Below are 13,740 nucleotides of genomic sequence, written 5' to 3'. Positions count from 1 at the left end.
TGTGCAGTTAGAACTCATCTGATTGAAGGCTGCTGGAACAGGGCTCAGTTTTGAGCTTTTTTACTGGTTAATTTGTTTAAATCAGTTTGCTACATAAGCAGCTAGTTTGTGCATTGCTCACGGACAAGCAGTGGTGGGCACCGTTGGCGGTTATAGATGAAAACACTTGTGCCTGCAAGTTTTCCGTTAGTTCTCTGTTGTTCCATTGGTGAGGTCTCACAATTTTCCCTCACTGACAGGTGATACATTCAGTGAAGCTCCTGAGGTACCAACATATAGATCCTACCCACTAGCCTTTCCTATTTTTTTTGTCCACTTCTGTCCTCTACTTTACCTGTTTTTTCCTGTCCACTACTTTACCTGTTTTTTCCTGTCCTCTCCCTGTTTTCTGACCACATCAACTTACCTAGCATTATGGACAGACAATTTCCCACAGTTTCTCCAGCCAGCCTGGTCGACATGAGCATCTTGATGTAATGTAGCAATTGCCTCATCTACACTGACAACTCACTTCTTCTAGTCCACACAAATTCATTATGTGAGATTCATCTATATCAAGAACCTAGAATCCAGACTCTCTCACTCACCAGTCAGTTCATCTGATACAATGCATGTTCTCAGCATGCACACCTTACCTCCTGCACCTACCAAACCAACAACACATAAAACTGCATATGCGGGGGGTCCTTAGCAAAAGCTTACCTAAACATCAGAGACCTCCCAAACATAAGCATGATTCACATAATACATCCTCAGCAGAATATAGTGCACACAATATATCGCATGACTGTCTCACCAGTCAAGTCTCTAAGGCATAACATAAAAACAAACATCTTAGCCATAGGTGACTCAATTGTAAGATGCACGTATGTCCTTCTCACCAGGTTGGATAAGGAAAAGTCACGGTCAGCTGTCTGCCAGGTGCCAGGATCTGCCACATCACACATGAACTCAAGTCTCTCAACAACAGGCACTGTTATGACTCTGTCATAGTCCATGTTGATGCGAATGACTTGAGATGTACTTCACTGGACTATATGAAGAGAGACATGACTGAGCTCTCTGTCTCAGGCAGGTATGTCCCTAGCCTTGAGCATCATTTTATGTTCACCTAGGATGATACCACAGTACAAACAAAATATGATTGACTTCAACAATTGGCTTAGTTTCTGATGTCATTCAAAGGGGATCCAGTATCTGTCATCCTGGATGACATGGTTGACAGACCTCGATACTTTGCCAGAGATGGTCTTCATCTATCACCCATGGGATTTTTGTTACTGGATAAGGCTCTTGCCACCCCCATAGTGTCTTTTTTAGGCAATGTCACAAAAACAAAATTCCCGATGTAAAAATAGCCTCTAAAAAAAAAACCTCAGGGTTATGCTGCTAAATGCTAGGAGTCTAAACCAGAAACTACATTCACTGAAAGCAGCCCTCACCTTAGACAATGTTGACATTTGTGCAGTCAGAGATGTGGTTTAAGGCAGGAGAGGACACCACAGGTATACCAGGTTATATTTCCTTCCACACATTCAGACTATAAACTGAAGGCATGAGAACTAAAGGAGGTGGTGTATCAATATTCATTAAAGATAAATACACCTGTAGATTGGTTAAGCAGCATGATTACCTTGAATTACTTCAGGTGCAGTTGACTGAAGGTAAGACCCCTCTTCAGGTCTTTGCCAGCTAAAAGACCCCCTCCATGAATCAGGATGTCCACTCAGCCTACTTGGATCTACTTGAGTCAATCAAGATATAACCAAACACCCTGGTTTTGGGTGACTTTAATTACCTATCCATTCACTGGGTAAATCATAGGTGTTCTAACTCACTTGCCCAAAGGTTCCTGGACTTTGTTAATTCCAATGTCCTGGAACAGCTGGTTGACACACCCACAAGGATCTCAAACATCCTGGATCTGGTGTAGACCAACATAGGGACCGGTGCTGCACCACCCCCAGTGTGTTGCCATACCTGGTGAGATCTGACCACAAATCAGTCTTGTATAAGTAACTATAACACAAGACACCTCCCCAGCAACAACTAGACTAAAATAATTCTCCAAGGCTGATTACAATCTTTTTCATGACAGCATAAATAGCTTCATAGCACCTCCCCCTATGAATGGAACAGACGCCTATTCTGAGTTGTGCACCAATGGTTTATATGCACATGTACAATTGTATTGACTCTGCTGTACCTGATAGAATCAAAGCAAGAAACATGCATGGTGGACAACTGCCATTAATAGGCTATACAATAGTATAAAGAAATTACTATCTAAGAGCAAGAAGGAATGGTCTGAAAACTGGAAACACTTCCTCCTCAATTTAAACAAGCAAGTAAGACTCCTAGTGAAATCCTGCAAAGCTAACTACAAATTCAAATTAGCTTCCCTAGCTAAGGATAATCACAAGGTGGTCTTTGTTACATCTGTAACCTCAAAGGTAAGGCCCAGATTTGTACTGAACTCATAGTTAATGGTACTACATATACAGGACCTGTAAATGTAGTAAACCTGCTGGCTGACAGGTTCAGTGAAAACTTCACTTCACTGCCCCTACCACATATACACCAAAGCATTCCTAACACCTGTTCCTCATCTAGTATCGCCATGGAGCAGGTCTTAAATGACTTCTCCAAGGCCAAAAACAGCCTCTATGGGACCAGACAACATCCCAGACTGTGTTCTACAAGGGCATCACCATTTTCAGTCACAGCCTAAGCACTTTCATCCCAGCCGAATGAAAAACAGCTACTGTCATACCATTGCACAAAGGGAGTGCATCCAAGGACCCCGGAAGCTGTAGACCTATTAGCCTAACCAGCCTTAACTGCAAGGCCATGGAATGAATCATCATGGATCTTATTAACAAAGATATGGGAAACCTCCAAATGCTCGACCCCACCCAATTTGGGTTTGTCAAGGGGAGATCATGCCTGTTAAACCTGGTTGACTTCCAAGACAATCACCAAAGCCCTAGATGAGGGAAGATCTGTGCATACAGCCTACCTAGACTTAGCAAAGAGCTTTGACACAATCCCCCCACTTAGGTATCATTGTTAAATTCACCCAGATGGTTATCAACCCATATATTGTCACGTGGGTTGCAAATTGGCTCACTGATGGAACTCGTATGGTCAGATCAGGGAACTCCACCTCCTCCAGCAAGCCTGTAACCAATGGTGTTCCACAGGGATCAGTCCTGGGACCCTTACTGTTCGGAATATACTTTTCTGAAGTACAGGCTAAAACTAAAGTATTGTGGCTGATAGAGTTTGCTAATGACTGCAACCTGGAAGTGATCACTGAAACCCCTAGCAATGTCGGCATCCTGCAAGAAGGTCTTGCGCAGACTAATGACTGGTGCTAAAATCATGGTCTTAAACTTAATGCAAAAAAGGCATCGTCATCCCCTTCAGCAAGGGAGGTGACCCTAAGCACACAGTGGTAAGAGACCTGGCACACAGGATAACAGCAGCCTTAACTTTGATCACCATGCCTCCACAGTGGTGAGAAGGGCATTTTATGTTGCTCATCTCATAAGTAAGGGCATTGCCTCCAGAAAAAAAGTTATAACCCCCCCCCCTGTACTCTTCCCTCATCAGGCCAATAATAGAGTACAATGCTACCTTTGGTATGTTCCTTTCCAAACACCTGCAGCAATTGAAGAGTCCACAAAGGTTCCTTACAAAGAAAATTCAGGGTCTTCAAAAATCTTTCTTATGCGGACAGACTGAAAACATTGTCACTTTACTCTGTGTCATACAGACTGCTGAGAAGTGACCTGTGCCTTGCATGTAGAGCAATTTCTTGCTCAGCTTTAATAGAAATGCACATTTGCAAGTCAAATGAGACACGGATCACTTGCTCAAAGGACCTTAACCTGGTATGTCACATCAACAGAACTTGCTGGAGAGACAGATTTGTCTCACAGTGGTTGACCCACCTTTGGAGCAAGCTTCTTATTAATGTTAAACAAAGCCCCTCATTGACCCTGTTTAAGTCGTAATTTGGACAATTGGATGGGTAACTGGAAATCTACCTCAGGGTTTCATCTGTGTCCCTCTTGGATATGGGCAATAGGTGCTGATTTTAGTGTCTGTTTGAACCAGGCACCTTTGGGAACATGGGTTGAACTTGGCTAGGCTTGTAAGGGCCCTGGTAACCTACTATTAATCTATAAACCTATGAAGGAGTTCATTTCTTTACATTAAGTTAAGGTTTTTAAAACATTTTTTTATACATTTGTTTTTGTGATATTTCCTATAGGAGGAATTTGTGGCATTTCCTGCAGTAGCTTTTAAATGTTCTAAATAATTTTTACTTGAATTCTGATGGTTTGCTACACCTGTGGGATGAAAGCATTTAATATTTTTTTTATTAAACATTACTTCAACAAAGTTGGTGGTTGTATTTTTGTATTACTACTACTCAGATTGCCAGACGTCTTCTTTTAAGGTTAGCATCTCTTCAGATCCTTCTTTAGTGGGCATCCACTTTTCTAATCCTTCATCTCCTGTGGTTGATGGCTACTATCATCTCACTAGTTCCTCTGGTCATGAGAGTATTTCAGTGGTCTCTTTAGGTCAAGTGGTCTCTCATTACTCACCCTATGGAGTATCCTATAAGACTCAAGGAGGTTTTTCACTGCTATCCGAGATTGTGTTATCAGTGTCCCTTTGTTTTTCCCCCGTCCACAATCATGGTAATTATGGATGCTTCCCTCCTGGGGTGGGAGGGCACTTTGAAGGGAGAATGGTCCAAGGTTCCTAGTCCCAGTTAGAAGGCAACTTGCACCTCAATGTTTTTAGATGAGTGGCCATCCTAGCATTACAGGAACTAGACAGTGAAGAATTTACTCAAAGTTCAAGAAAAACAATAGTAAATGAGAGTAGACTGGTTTAACTTGGACTTGGGGGCCACCCTAGGCAAAATAACTGAATTCCCATGAGTGAAGAGTCCGCAGTTTAAATTTTACTTGCACAGGACCAACCTTAGGAAATCTGACCAGCTCACTCTTTCCAAAGCCAGGCTAGGTAAAGGAGTACCTAAATTCACCTTTTCCAGACTGCTTTCTGACTGTATATCTTGTGTGTATAAGGTTAATTTGTCCTTACCATCTAAACCAAAGGCTAATTCTTCAAGGGCAGTATCTACAATGACAATTTTTTTCAACCACACTTAAACAAAATCTATTCAGCAGCTACACAGTTGAATACTCATAATTTTGTATCACACTACAAGCTTTCCATTCAGTTGAGTTCAAAGGCTATGTCTGGCTCCACCATTCTTCAGAAGGTTCTCTCTCTTAGTACCTCCCAAAACAACTTGGATGGGGACACCATCCCACAGGTTGAGGCAGATGGAAAAGACATCAGATAAAAAATTTAAATACTAATCATAACACTATATCTGTTTTTTTCTTCTGTCTGTCTCAACATTCCCTCCTTCTGCCCACCTTCCAAAGTGATTTCTGCTTAGTTATCTGCTTCTAGAAGATTTTGCAGACCTACTTGAAGTCGTCTTGTGTGGAATCCCTTTTAATAGCTCCAGACCCTTAGAAGTTTTATGTTTTTCTCATAAGAGTTCAGCAAGAGCAGGGCAAGCTTGATCTGAGGAGATTGGTTGCTGCAGGGCATTATGGGGAGAAATCTAAGCATCACAACCATAAGTCACATGCAGGTCTTGAATTCAGTAACCCATAGGTTGAGATGGATGGAGGTAGACAAACATGGGTTTAACATTATTGTATGTAATTTTCATTTATAAATATGGTGTTCATGAATTCTGGAGAGGTACCAAAAGCAAGGTAAAAGAACCTTAGATCAACTAATATAATATTCAGCAAACTTTACAGAAGTCATAAGTTCCTAGCCTGTGTTTGTCTTCCTTTTCCTGAACATTTTTTTTTTAATTTGATTATCACTACATTGTGAATTTTATGACTCAGCCTCCCCTGACCAGTGCTACATATATTGTGGCTCCCCAGTGGGTGGTCATAAGCAAGTGGTTATGCTCATTGAGCATGAGCCTAAGATGCTGCCGGTGAGTAATATGTAGAACTAGCAAGACCACAGTGGTTGACTACCTTGATTGGTTTTACAGGCATTTAAGTTCAAATTATAGATTTTCTTTTTTTTTTAATGCACTTTTCATCCACACCCTCTCCCTCTTTCATCAGCAAACTGTCAGCCAATTGACTCATTAATTCCTGTATCACAGATTGGGAGAAAGAGTTGGCAAAAGGGATCATCATAGAAGCAGCTATAAGGGGTATTCTGAGTGTTTTTTCTTTATGGTCCTATATCTCCAGGTACAGTCATCTAATCAGGGGAAGGGTGTGTGCAACGGGCTGACCAACACTGGTTGATGTCACTTCCATAAGGGACATTGACAGCATGTAGCAATGCCCACAAACCTTGAGCCATGAGAAGTGGTTTCCCTGGTCTCCAGATAAATCACAATTCCTGACTGGCTTTCTAAGCCCTTGCAACCTTCCAACCTTCCTTGCCCTACAGGAGAGGGGAACAGCCAACATGCCCTCATTTATTTATCTCCATCCCTCTACACCATGCAGCCAGGCATTCAGGTGTTAAAAGTTTTATTTTGGGTTGCTTATTTATAATTACCTAGCTTGGAAAGAATTAATAGTAAATTTTAAGTCAACATCTAACGCAGACTGTGACATTTACCAAGTTATTCTTGAATAAGCAAATAGCCTCATTAACATTTGCAGTCATATTATTTTTTGGGGGTTGCCAGTTTAGACAGACAACTATACGACACCTTTGGCACTTGATTGTTGTCAGACTACTTTGAATTTTATTCTGCTATAGTACTTATATCTGACAGTGTAGCTTTTATAATGAACATTTCATCACTTCCCCATGATAGTGGTGCTATTTTGAGCATTATGAAAATTATTGCAATGCAAGGCATTTATTGATGATGTTTTATTCTGCAACTGCTCTGTTCTATTTATACCAATTTTTGAGGTCAGTTTAGGAGGGTTTATAGCACAAGTCTTTTGGCCATGTTTGAGCATGTTGTAAATTGTTCTTAACTTATTACTACACTAATGAGTGCTGAACCTTTTTCTTTCCCTTACAATGCTGAATTTGGTTGTAAGTGGTTATACAAGCATTCCAGTAATATTTACTGTCTCAGCTTTCTTATTTTTGTAAGTGTATTATCAATTTGGTATCTGTTAAAGCTTAGTATATTTGTTAATGTCACATTTATAAATACAGTAATATTGATATTTGGTGTGAGCTGCCTATTGGTTAAGTTTTATTCTTGTGGCAGTTTGAATAGTTTTTGGTTCACATATGGAAAGTAACACTGATATGAGAGGAATATAGTGGTTCAGCAGTCTTTCATGTCATTTTTTGTATTTCTTTTGGGGTCAGTCTGTTACATATTTGGTTGCTGTCACCAAATTTGAATTCTTTGAGTTCTGTTTTCAAGACCTCTTGAGCAGGGGATTTTTCCAATAGTGTGCAATTTGCAAAATGTTAATTGGGGATTTGACTTTTATTATACCTAATTCTAAATCTTGGAACCAAAGACAGAACCAAGGGAGAGTGACAAATTGCAACATTCCTCAGAAAGTTAAAACCAAAAACTTTTGAATACAACATAAAATAAGCACTTTTATCCTAGTAATTCTGGACTTCAGATGATTTGAGTTTACTTTTTGAGGCATGTTGTAGTTTGTCGTTCTCCTTGGGTTCTGTCTTTGGTTCCTGGTTTGTCTTTTGGTGGTTTTTGGTAATTCTAAATCCTATAATGTGTCTACATCTTATAAAATGGCATGAAGTCAGTAAAATAAGGATCTCATTCACAAAGTTGGAGTACTTGTAAAGTCATGATTTTAATAGATTACAAATTTGTAATGGCTTTGCAAAGCCTACCACTTTGGGCACATTGTATTCAGAGAATGTACTTTGTATTTGACTCACTTGTCTCTAATTATGAAGCTTATATCCCAAGTTCTAGTGTTGCTTCTGGGAACCAGGATTTGTCCAGGGTAAAGAATTCTGGAGTTATTTATGGTGAATTTCATGTTTTAGATCGTGAAGATAGTATTTTAAATCCTGATGCTGTTTTTAGACCCCAGAACATGTTAAGAGAAAAAGACTTTGTGATTATTGATGGTAATATTTCCAAATAAAGCAAACAAATATTTGAAAACAAATCAAAACTTGCCAAATGCTAGTACTTTTAGGAAGAAAACTATGTGAGCCCTTGGTGGAGCAGATATTCCAGTCCCACAAGATTCACCACTGTATTCAAAATGCCCATGGGCCCCAAGCTGATAAGAAAAGTCGGGTGGTTTCAGATATGTCATCAAATAATATCCAGTCTGAAGTAGTTTACTTCATTTGGTCTTCAACCTGTGGGTACTGGATCCATATCGGATCTGAGCCAGCAAATTCACTAGCATCTGATCTGAGCTCCAAGCTCCTCCCCTTACCCATAATACACCTCCACTATCTTCCAACCCCCCCAGATCTCATTTGCTGCAGCTTGCTGAAGCATCGTGATCTCCTGAGCTCCGAGTAGTGAGTAGGTTATCTGCTTTTTAAGCAGCTTTTATCTAAAAATTTTTGTGTGTTTAGTGTAGGTTCCCTCTCCTCCTCCCCTCCTTGGTGCGTCATGTAATAGAACCTTTATTGTAGTTTTAGAGTTAGTTTGTTAGTGTGCATTGCTAACCCCTCCATCTCAGTATTCTGTGCGATGAGTGTGTGGTGACTGGTTTTAGTGGGAAAACAGGTAACTTTTTCTATCTTTTTTTCTTCTCTAGTGTGAGTTGCTTGTATAGGGACATGGCTGATAAGCCTGTTTTCAAAAGGTGCACTGAGTGTGGCCATAAATTGTCTCCTGCAGATGGCCACACTCTTTGTGCGATGAGCTTGGGTGTTGCCCATTTAAATACGGATTGTTCTATTTGCGCGGGTTTTAACCCACATGCTATCAAGGACAGGAAGGCTAAGTTGGCCCTGAAAGTTGCCTCATCCTCTGCTTCAGTCACAGTGGCAGCTGTGGCCACCTCTCCTTCCTCTCTTGCCCTTACTTCTCTTCCCTCCCAGGCTGGGACTCAACCTCCTGTTTCTAATCCTGTGGAAGTGGAGCAGAAAAGGGGCAGAGAGAAGGAGAGAGAGCCCAAATCACATAAGCCAGAGAAACATAAGAGGTCTCCGGACCTTCCTTCTCCTGCCAAAAGTCAGACTAGGATCCGTGACTCCCCCTCAGCTCCGAGCTCCGAGATTTTCCCCGGAGCTGGAGGAGACACGTTCTCCATCTAGGGCATCGGTTCCTAGATCCGCCAGGTCGGAGTCTGTGGCCTCGTCGAGATCCACATGTAGCTTATCAGAAGTTGACATGGATAAAATGATGAGGAGGTTCATTCATACTCTGATCCAGATGGGGGTCTTGCCAGCCCACTCTCCCTCTGGAGGGGGGAGCTTGCTTCCTTTTTTTCATACTGATTTCTCCTTCTCCGATTCATCCACCAGGTTCGGAGTACTCGGATCTGAGGATGGCCTTAGCCAAGGGTTGAGCACCAATGGTACCTGCTTCCTCTACACCAACAGCTGCCTGGAGCATGTCGGATCTGACCAGTTTGGATCCAAGCAGCTCACGGAGCTTGGGTGTCGGATCTGAGGGTGCGGAACTTTTTTCATCGGCTCCAACGTTGTTGGGCAAAGTTCCCTCCCTCGGAGCTCCGTCCACTTTGGGCCTGGCTCAGATTCTCATGTCAGATCCGGGGAGACTGGCTTCCTTATTGGCAATATTAAATACATTATAGTTGCTGCCACAGTCTGCTGGTCGGTCATTTTGAATTTTCCTTATTGGTACCCCAGGAGGTTTGTTCTCCCTCAGTGTTCAACATGGTAGAAAGGGTTCTCTCCACTGGATCGAGACCCTTGATGACCCCCTCGGCTCTGTCTATGAATCCCATCATTTTACCAGAGGGACAGTCCGTACTCGAGGAGCCCCAGATGTTTCCCCCTGAGGAACAAGTGGCTTGTGAGTTCCCCCGGAGAGCCCCACCAGAGACGTGCCTCGCAAGCATACGTGTAAGAGGAGGCACTTGGACTCCCCTAGTCCCTCACTGAGGACACTGATTTGGATGATTGGGAAGGTTCCCCCAGGTCACCTCCTGAGGAGGTCTCCTTTGGAGACATCATGGAAATCCTATGCCAGTGGGGAGGTTGGTCTGCCCCCAAACCTTCTGATGAGTCCGTGTTCCTGGAGGCTTTTGGCATGGGCCCATCTACTTCCTGGGTGCTCCCTCCCACAGATCTCCTGGTGGACCTGGTCACCCCACGGGCCTGGAAGGAGCTGAACACTGTGGAACCAATCCCTAAATGCCCCGATAAGATCTTGAGTCCACCATCATATAGACAAGCGTGGAACAAGGACTTCCCCCATAGATGCTATGGTGGTAACAGCAGCCACAAAAAAGGAACTAGCCTAAGAGAGTTCTTTGGTTCATCCCCTTGACTGAGCGTCACAGATGATGGACCGCTTAAGGAAGTGGGTTTATGCATTAGCAAACTTTTCCATCAGGGTGCTGAACTACCTGGCCCATGTCAGGAGACTCCAGCATGACCTGGTCAAGGAGCTGGCTGAGTGTCCCCCTAACTCCATGTCACAGGAGGACAGGGACTTGTTCTCCGTGAGGATGGCCACTTTGAAAGCAGTCTCCAACACGTCCATGCGACTCCTTTCACATGCTACTGAAGGACTGGCTAGGGTGGCTGGTTCCAGCATGTCCATGAGGCGCAATGCCTGGCTTAGACTATGTCAGTTTTCGGAACCTTTCAAGGCATCTTTTGCCAATGGCCTCTTAGAACGGCTCTACTCTTTTGGTAAGACCATCAAAGAGACTTTAGTCCAGAGTAAGAAGGACATGAAGACACTGCCTGCTGTCAGAATCCACTACTTGAACCCTCAAAGATCCTTTTCCCAGAATTAGAGAGGGCAAAAGAAGATGTGGTTCTGGAAGTCACAATATTCCCGGGATGCTCAGGGCTTTTCTTCCCCCAGGGGCAGAGGGGGACAAAATAGATGCCAGCCCAGAGGCAGAGGGGGTCTGAGGAAGTTTGGGTCTCGAGAACCTTCCTCTGACAGGCCTGGACAGCAACCCTGAGAGATTGCCTGACTGCTGTACTCTGGAGGCAGTCAGAGAATGATTGTCCTGGCACCTGGTGGCATGGGAGTCTGTAACAGCAGGCCACTGAATGCTTCAGATCATATCCAGGGGATACTCTGTCCCCTTTGTAGTTCCTTCCAAACCTCCCAAACACCTCCCAGATGTACCACCCACGCAAAGGGAGGCAGCAGCACAGGAAATCTCCAAGCTGCTAGGAAAATGAGCCATCAAGCCCGTCCCCCCTGATCAGTCTGGATCGGGCTTCTACTCCAGGTTCTTTTTGGTGCCAAAGAAAACGGGGGACTTGAGGCCTGTTCTGGACCTATTTACCCTGAACCTGTCAGTTGCCAAAGAAAAATTCCGGATGGTCACACTACAGTCCATCATGCCGTACCTGCAAGAGAGCAACTGGATGTGCTCATTAGACCTCCATGATGCCTACTATCACATAAAGATGCACAGAAGCCCCAGGAGGTTCCTCCGCTTCCAGCTAGGAGTCGATCATTACCAATTTCAAGCTCTACCCTTTGGTCTCACCACAGGCCCCAGGATGTTTACCAAAGTGATGGTGGTATTAGCGGCTCATCTGAGGCTTCAGGGGATTCAGGTCTATCCATATGGACGATTGGCTCCTCACTGCACCCACTAGGCATCTACTTTCTCAAACCAGCGATTATTTCTTAAAGCTTGCTCTGCAATTGGGGATTACAATCAATGCATCCAAATCACGTCCGAATCCTGTCCAGGTGATAGACTACATTGGGGCAAGGATAGACACCTTACAGTACAAAATCTTCCTAACCACGGAGAGAGTACAAAACCTGAGAATGAATTTCTCCCTGATCTACCTTCCTCATCTTCCCTCAGCAGAATCAGCGTTGAGGGCCTTAGGTTCAATGGCAGTGACCATAACACTTCTGTGCTCCTGATTACATATGAGAGTACTACAGTGGACACTAGTGATACAATGGTCCCTGTTGGAACCGCCATTATCATATCCAATACACATCAGTCATTCCTTCTGTGGTGGATGTGCTCTCTGGAAATCTTGGAGGGACGAACTTTGTTCCAGCCCCTGTCCAAGCCACAGTGACCACGGATGCCTCCCAACTCAGGTTGGGGGGCATTGTTGGGCAGGCCAGTCCAAAGCCTGTGGTCCCCTGTCAAGACCAGCTTGCACATAAATGTTCCAGAGATGAGGGCAGACCTTTTGGCGTTGCAGGCCCTTCATGCCTTTCTTCCTCTGGGAACCATTGCAATTCAATCAGACGACATGTCAGTGGTCTGGTACGTCAACAAACATAGAGGGACTAGATCTTACCCCCTTTGTCGCAAGGCCATGAGAGTGGGAATGGGCAATCTCCACTGGTCGCTTTCTCATAGCAACACACATTCCGGGATGGTCCAACATTCTAGCGGATAGTTTAAGTCAGACTATTCTGATGCCTTACGAGTGGTCTATGAATCATTCAGTAGCGGAGCAGATCTTTCTGGAGTGGGGTCAGTCTTGCTGTGATCTCTTCGCATCTCCTTCCAAAGCAAACTGCAGCGAGTTTTTTGCTCTGATCCCCCTGCCAGGGGAGTCCCCCAGAGATGCTCTAGTCCATGCTCGGCCTCCCAGTCTTCTGTATGATTACCCTCCAGTACCTCTTATTCTGAGGTTTCTACAGAAAGCTCATCGACTGGGGAGCAAGGTGATCCTCATTGCCCCATTTTGGCCATGCCAGGTATGGTTTCCCTTCCTTTTCTTCTGGCTCCGCCTTGGATCTCATTCAGGATCTGATTTCACACCCATCAGGGGTTCCTCATCCGAACCTGGACAGTTTGAAGCTCATGGCTTGGCTGCTCCAGTTCCCATGATTGCTAGGACTCCTGGATTATCCTCTTCAATTAGGTCTATTCTAGTGGCAGCTTATAAGCCTTCAACCAGGAAGATTTACCACAGCAAATGGAAACGTTTTTCCTTTTGGGCTTCTCAAAGGAGTTTAGACCCTTTCATGGGTGCTGTTTCTGCCATTCTTGATTTCCTAGCCAATATTTTTTAACAAGGAGCAAGCTCTTCTACTATCAAAGTTCAACTGGCTGCCATCTCTCATTTTTACGTGGGTGAGAATTCTGCCTCCCTGGCCTCTTCCAGACTGTGTAAAGCCTTTATCAAAGGTACTTTCTTGTTACGCCCTCCAGTCAAGGATCCTGTTCCTCCATGGGCCCTTACTATGGTTCTTCAAGCTTTGGTCACTCCACCTTTTCAACCTGCTCCAACCACAGATCTTAAGTTCTTATCTTGGAAAAAAGCATTCCTGGTAGCTATCACCTCTGCTAAAAGGGTTTCAGAACTGCAAGCTTTGTCCATCAAAGTCCCATATATGATTTTCCCTTTGGACCAATCTGTCCTTTCTTCCTAAGGTTATATCACACGTTAACATCAATCAGACCATTAATTAACCTGTTTTCTTCCCAAACTTTGCTAACAAAATGGAATACAAACTCCACTTGTTGGATGTTCATTGTTACAATTTTATTTACACAGGACCAAAGGCTTCCATAAATCTGATCAGTTGTGTGTGTC

This window comes from Protopterus annectens, chromosome 2.part0, assembly GCF_019279795.1.
Source record: "Protopterus annectens isolate FY-2018-M chromosome 2.part0, PAN1.0, whole genome shotgun sequence".
Lineage (NCBI taxonomy): Eukaryota > Metazoa > Chordata > Ceratodontiformes > Protopteridae > Protopterus > Protopterus annectens.
This window is presented reverse-complemented; position numbering follows the sequence as displayed.